Raw genomic sequence first — 7,823 nt, 5'->3', positions numbered from 1 at the left:
GCCACCGTGTGCTGTCCGCATCCGTTGCTTCGTTCCGCGGCCCCGCTAAAAAAATATAACATGTCCTATTCTTGTCCGCGCTTTGCGGACAAGAATAGGCATTTATATTGTAGGCGCGTGTTCCGCAAATTGCGGAAGGCAACACGGGCGGCTTCCGTTTTTTGCGGATCCGCTGTTTGCGGACCACAAAAAACAGCACGGTCGTGTGCATGAGGCATATATCAGTGAAAAAAACTGGCATAAGGTAAAAATATATTAGTTATAGTGACAGCTATTGCAATTCTTTAGATGTCATCAGAAATAACTAAATCCAATAACCATATAAATGAAAGAAAAGAAAAGAAGTAATAAAAAAGAAGAAAATAAAATTGTGTAAGTGTTATAGAGAGGAATGAGTAGAAGAAATGCAATCAGTTCTTCCATTCTAAATATATGTCAGAGCTCAGCAGCCCATTCACAGAGAGAGGGCGCAACCCTCGATTTCCAGTGCCTCGGTATCATTAATTGTGCCACTGTGAGAAAGAACTTTGGGTACGTTGAGCACTTTCTTCCCTGAAAATTTGCCGTAAACCTGGAGCACTAGGTCCTAGAATTTGCTTATGGTAGGGCAAGACCAACATATATATAACACGATTCGCTCCTCCTGTCCACATCTCCAACATAAGCTGGATACATTAGGGAACATTCGGTGAAGGGTCGTCAGGCAGTAATACTACCTGGAGAGAATCTTAAAATTATTTTCTTTTGCGTGGGCTGCTACAGACAATCCATGAGAGAACGTACACATCTTGGGAATGTCCACCGGTGAAAAAGTGAGTTGTAGGTCTACTTCCCATTTTCGAAAATGGGGGAGCTACATCTGATTTGCTCTGGTCCAACAAAATCTTATACATCTGTGATAACAGTCTGAAGTGAGTGTCGTGTTTTAGAAAAAGGGTGATATAGTCTGTCAAGCTATGTCAAAGCTTTTTGCTGAGTAAGCTATTTAGGTACGAACTCAGCTGAGCATACGTGAGCCACAGAGAGCCTTTGAGCCTGTCATCCAGATTAAGGTATTTGAAGGACACTACTTTAGCATTCTTCATGAAATCACGGACCCTGGGATACGAAGATCTATTCCATATTAGGAACCTATGTACCTATGTACCCTTAGTACAGGAGTGAAATAGGATTGCCCATGAGGGGTGTCATAGGACCTGGTCTTTAGTGTATCATCCTGAGTCACCCATGGAGCAATCAACAAGTCAATCGGGGAGAGTTCTTGTTCCAGCTGGACCCAGAGTTTCAGAGATGACCTATTAGACCAACTTAAGATTCGCATGTGGATCGCTGAAGCATGGTACAGTTTTAGGTCTGGAAGTCCCACTCCCCCTCTACTTCTGGGTTTGGTTAATACCTTAATGTTAATGCTAGGTTTGCTCGTACCCCACACAAAGAGTGTTATGGCTCTGTGAAGAGTCAAAAAAAAATTACCTGGTACACAGATGGGTATTGTTTGAAAGAGATACAAAAATCTTGGTAAGATATCCATTTCGACTATACTCATCCTGCCAAACCATGACAGAGATTTCAATGAATATCTCTGCAGGTCTTCTAGGGTCTTCTTCTGCAATGGTAAATAATTGAGCAGATATAATAGGTGTAAATGTGTCGGGATCTGTACTCCTAGGTAGTTAAGGCTCTGAGTCTGCCAGTGAAAACAAAAATTGCTCTGTACAAGGAGCACAGTTGCAGGGAGCAATATGTTCAGCATTTTACTTTTGGTGACATTAATCTTAATTCATTGAGAATAGATGGGAGGGAGGTATGAGGGCTTGAGACATACAGGAGGAGATCATCCGCATAAAGTGCAAGTTTATGCTGGCAATCCCCGACATGTATTCCAGAAATATCCAGATTCCTTCTCAGTGCATTGGCTAGATGTTCAATTACAAGACGTACAGCAGGGGTGAGAGAGGGCACCCTTGCCGAGTCCCATTTCTAATTTTAAAAGAAGGTGCTAGTATACCATTAGCTCTGGCTCTAGCTGTGGGGTTGGTGTAAAGGGCACAGACTGTATCCACAAAGCTAGGCCCTAATCCTATTTGTTTCAGAGAAGCTATAATAAATCTCATATTAAATGCTTTTTACGCATCTACTGATAGGAGATACAAAGGAACCTGATGACTATGCGCCTTGGAAATAAGATTAATAGTTCGAATGGTGTTATCCCTAGTCTCCCTGCCTGGCACAAAGCCTACTTGAACTCTGTGGATAACCTCCGGAAGCACTTTTCTGAGACGATTTGCTAACAGTTTAGAATACATTTTGATGTCACAATTAATTAACGAGATGGGTCGATAATTATTGCAGACGGTCACATCTTTGTTAGGTTTCGGGATCACCACTATATGTGCCTCTAAGGCTTTTTTAGGAGATGCTATTAAAGGCCAGCAAGGGGAGATGCTATTAAATACCTTCAAGAGGAAAGGTAAAAGGAGATCTCGACATTTATTGAAAAAAGCTGCGGTAAACCCATTCGGACCTGGGCTCTTCCTTTCAGAGAGGTCAAAACCTCTTTAATCTCCATCTCCGAGAATGCCTCCTGCATTGTAGAACTCACCTCTTCAGAGATTGAGGGCAGCGCCGTTTCTTCTACATATGTTTTAATATGGTTGTCTAAGTCTGATGTCTGCATATCAGCCAATTGGCCCTTGATGTTACATAGTGATTCGTAATATGATTTAAAGGCCTCAGCTATTTGGCAAGGATGATGAACTGATGTGCTTCTCGTATCTTTAATAGTGGGAATGTAACTCGCTTGTTGGCATGGGTGTATGAGTCTCGCTAGGGCTTTCCCAGGTTTGATGGAGTTTTCAAACAGGTAACTGTGAAACCTTTTGGCATTTCTACAGGTAGATTCGTTGAGGACCTTCTGAAACTGATCTCTGGCCAGGGTAAGCTCAGTAATGAGCCCAGGGTCCAGTGACTGTTTGTGTGAATACTCTAAAGCAGTTACTTGGGACAATAACTGTTGTACTTTGGCGGCCCGGTGGAGAGTCTCAAGCTGTCACTACTTATCTAAAAATGATGTACCAGCTCTGTACACGTATGTACAGCAGAAGGTGGGCCAGTCTTTAAGCCTGTCGGTGTCTGGTACAGTTTATGGCAATGCCTACGTGTGGAGCTGAAACTATGGTCAAGGAAAATATATGTCCTTTACAGCCCACTGGATAAATGTGGTTTGTGACCAGGCACACCAGCAACTTTGCCAAGTAATGGCAATGCTGCCTTCGCATTCTCATGCTATCATTGTGACGCCAATGTCCATCCTCCAGCTTGTCCTCAGTCTCCACTATAGGAGCAATTCAGAGTAGACCTCCAGCATACACCTATGCAGAGCACGGTGGTGTCATACTGTTGTGCACCTGGTCAGCTTGGGCGAACTGAGTCACACCAAGGAGGAAATGCTAACCAACTAAAGATCAGAACCATGGTCAACAATAGAGATGAGCGAATGTTTCAAAAATTCGATTCGCCAATTTTTTTTCGCAGCACATTACGTTAAGAAAACGGCTATTTCCTGGCTGCAGAGAGCCTTTATAGTGGTGTAGAACACTGTGCCTTGCATTAACACACATAGGGAGTCTGTTTTGGTAGTAAAATAATACTGTGATTCAGTATGACATGCAGATGACAGGCGTCGCTCTTAGAATCACTGCACACTTATTTGGGCAGTCATGGGGCCAAAACTGACCAAATAACTCAAGTATGAACTCAGCCTTACAGGTCGATGTTAGCACCAAGAAGAAGCGCACTTCTTCTACACCGTCGTCAGCTGATTCCACATAGATGTCTACAGAACCTGTTGTATTAAACGCTTATACAGAGTGGAGAGGGTGTAAACAGTAAGTTTGTGTTGACGTCACTGATTATTTTGCCCTTCCTCTGATCCGTCGGATCAATAACCCACAAAAAACAGATCCTGTCTGTGGAGCGTCCGGCTTCACTCAGTCAGCATTTGGTCAGTAATCCATAAGTATTACTAATGTCAAAAAAACAGGAGTGGATCCAAAACAGATGATACGTGAACGAACTATTGGACAGTGAAACTTGATTTGTGGCCAAAACTGGCAAGCTTTCCCGCCCAGCCAGTATTGTGGCATCATAGAGGGTATGCTCCAATGCGAATGGGGGCATAGTTTCCCCAAAGAGAACTCATCTTTCAACAGGAAATTCAAAGGCGAGATTAACCTTTCTAAAGATGAATCAGGCATGGATCAGGAAGGATTTCCACACACAGGTGTCTGGTGTATCAGACTAGATCATTCTGGCAGTAATGTTCTGACTGCAGTGTGCTGCCACTCTAGAACATTGTGAAAAACATCCAGTGACTTCTGGCCATGTGCTTCAGCCACTATTCTAAAGCTGCCACCTGCTTAATGCCACACATTTGCTGGCTCTGTTGCCATCTTCCCCTACTGCCAACCTCAATCTTGTGCTGTTACTGTCACTGCTGTTGCCCCCCACCTTCCCACTCTGTTTCTGGGCCACTATGTTGACTCCTCATGTTGGCTCCTCACAACTCTGTGACTGGTCCGCTATTTTGTCTTCTCACGCTATTGACACCCTCCCCATTCTGTGACTGGGCCACCATGTTGACTCCTCATGCTGTTGCCATCCTCCCCACTCTATGACTGGGCAACCATATTGACTCATCATGCTGTTGCCACTCTCCCCACTTTTTGACTGTGTCATCATGTTGACTCCTCATGCTGTTGCCACCCTCCCCACTCTGTGACTGGGCCACCATGTTGACTCCTCATGCTGTTGCCACCCTCACCATGCTGTGACTGGCCCACTATGTTGGCTCCTCATGCTTTTTCCACCCTCACCGATCTGTGACGGGGCCACTAATGTCCCTGTTTGGCCTTATTGACCCTTTTTCTGATCTGTCAGAAGAACAGAAAAAGTAAAAACACAAGTAATCTGTCTTTGGAGCATTCATAAGGCCTCTATCACATGGTCAATTTTTTGCACCAGGATTTGATCATGATTTGGAAGCCAAAAGCAGGAGTTGGTCCAAAACACAGAAGACATGCAAATATTTCCATCACATGTCATCTCTGTTTTGGACCCACTCCTGTTTTTGCCTCACCAATACTGATCAAATACTAATGCAAAACATTGACCAAATTCTGACCATGTGAGGCCATTAAAGTTCTACATGCAGGACTTCTTTTCCATCTGAATAAAACCAATTTAAAAGGCAAATGGACAAAACTCAAGCAAATAGAGCATGAGGCCTCTATCAAATGTCAATATGTTGCATCAGGATTTGATCATGATTTGGAAGTGAAAAGAATTAATGGGTCCAAACCACAGAAGACATGCAAATATTCCAATGATTTATCATCTGTTTTAGACCCATTCCTATTTTTGTTTTTGTTTTTTGCCTTACCAATTCTGATTAATTACTTACCAAATACTGAACGTATTTTTGGTTTGCTCTTCTGACAGATCAGAAGAAGGAAAAAATAAAGAGTGACGTCAACACAAACTTACTGCTGACACCCTCTCCACTGTCATGGGGCCACTACTTGCATCAGTGTGTAACAGAACAGGTTCTCTAGCAATCTATAGTAGAATCTTGGGCAACTCAATGGTTAAGTACAGTATACCTGACGCTAACATTGACCCATAAGGCTGAGTTCACACTTCATTTATTTGGTCAGTTTTTGACCCGTAACTCTCCCTGCAGGCTGGGAAATAGCTGATTTATAATGTGCCTTGTGATGAATTATTTCAGATCAAATCAAATTTTTAAAAAAAATATTCGACAAAGCATCCAAATCGAAATTTTGGAATCTTCACTCCTCTCTAATTTCTACCTCATTTGCCTAGTAGATGCCCAAACATGCAGAATGTCAGCTTGTAGTTTATGAGCATCTTCCATAGACTTCATGATTCTACATAGCTTGGTGTCATCTGTAAAAATAGAAACTGTGTAATTAATGTCACCCTCTATATTATTAATAAATAAGTTAAATAATAGGGGACCTAGCATGAACCTTGGGGTACACCTCTTATAATCGGGGACAATTCAGAATAGCAATCATTGACCATAACTCTCTCAACGGTCCTTCAGACATTTTTCAGTCCAATTCCAAATCATATAGACCTTATTTTGTCTATGAGAGACAGTATCAAATGTCTTTGCAAAATGCAGGAACACTACATCCACAGCCGACCCATCCACGCTTCTACTGACCTTCTCAAAAAAAAAAAATCAGGTTAGTCTGACAACTTCTGTCTTTGGTAAACCCATGATGGCTATTGCATGTAATATTACTAACAGTCACATACGCCTCTATATAGTCCCTTAAGAGTCCTTCAAACATTTTCCGACAACAGAAGTTAAGCTTACTGATCTATAATTACTTAAAGAAGACTTACAGCCCTATTGGAATATGGACACCACATTTGTCTTGCACCAGTCATTTGTCCCTGTACCAGTCCCTAGAGAATCTCAAAAAATTATGAATTGGGCAGAAAAATAACTGAGCTGAGTTCTTTAACCTCTTTAGGACACAGGGCATACAGGTACGCCCGGATGTCCTGGTACTTAAGGACACAGTACTTTTTGTACCATGCCTGGGTTTTGCGCATGGCGTTATATGGCTTGAGGACTTGATCAGAGAGATCAACTCCTCCCATATACCGATTGTAGTCGACGATACAATCCGGCTTGAGGACCGTTGCCGCGGTACCTCGCACAGGGACAGGGGTGATGCCATTACCATGAATTGTGGACAGTACAAAGACATCCCTCTTGTCTTATATCTGACCAGCAACAGATTTTCACTGGTAAGGGCAGGGGTCTCACCCCTGGGGATAGGTACCTGGAGGGGGTGGGCAGGGAGGCCACCGCGGTGGGCGGTGATCGGAACACGGTGCCTGCTCAAATCATTGAGCAGGCACCCGGGGCAAATGTGCCAGGGGGTCCTGTGACCCCCCCGTGTAGGCGATCGCAGCAAACCGCAGGTCAATTCAGACCTGCGGTTTGCTGCATTTCCGGGTTATTCGGGTCTCTGAGGACCCGATAACCCCGAACAGGATGGTGATCGGTGGTGTGATATTACACCACCAATCACCATCCTGCGATCCTGAGAGGTGATGGTGAAATCACCTCTCAGGATCGGCTCTGATTGGTAGGTGGGCGAGTGGCGGGAGGTTCAAATCCTAGCAGCACTTCTCTCCTCCTCCTTTTGTGTCCAGGGAGCAGAGGAGAGAGGAGCGCTGCCGCTGCACATGTCGGATCTCAGCCAGCACCCCCATCTATCCAGGCATCACCCCATCTATGCCCAGCACCTGATCTGGGCCCCAGCACCCCCCATATGTTCAATCAGGTACATAGGGAAAGGCTAGGGAAAGGTTGGGTTAGGCAGGGATAATAAAGGGAAAGTTAGTGGAAGTAAAAAAAAAAAAATTGTGATTGCATCACCCAAAATCGGGTGTCTGGGGTCCACAGCACAGCTGTGTGACCCTAGACCCCGTAGGGGTGCTTCAGCTTGCCCCCCTTCCCCTCCCCACCACAACTTTTTTTGGGCGTAGGCATTATTTATTTATTTTTGGCGTACGCTGACTGTGGCCGACACTCTTAGCGTCCGGCCACTGTTAGCGCATTGCACACTCACCGCTGATCAACTTCGGACGGTTGATTTTTTTTATTTTTTTCAAATTTTTTGCTCTTTTTTTAGTCTTTTTCTTTTTGTCTGTCTCCGGTTTAGGGTGAGTTCGCGAACACCCGTGCCCCCACACACACGCACATAGAATAAAGATTT

Source organism: Bufo bufo, chromosome 3 (assembly GCF_905171765.1).
Source record: "Bufo bufo chromosome 3, aBufBuf1.1, whole genome shotgun sequence".
In the NCBI taxonomy this organism is placed as follows: Eukaryota; Metazoa; Chordata; class Amphibia; order Anura; family Bufonidae; genus Bufo; species Bufo bufo.
This window is presented reverse-complemented; position numbering follows the sequence as displayed.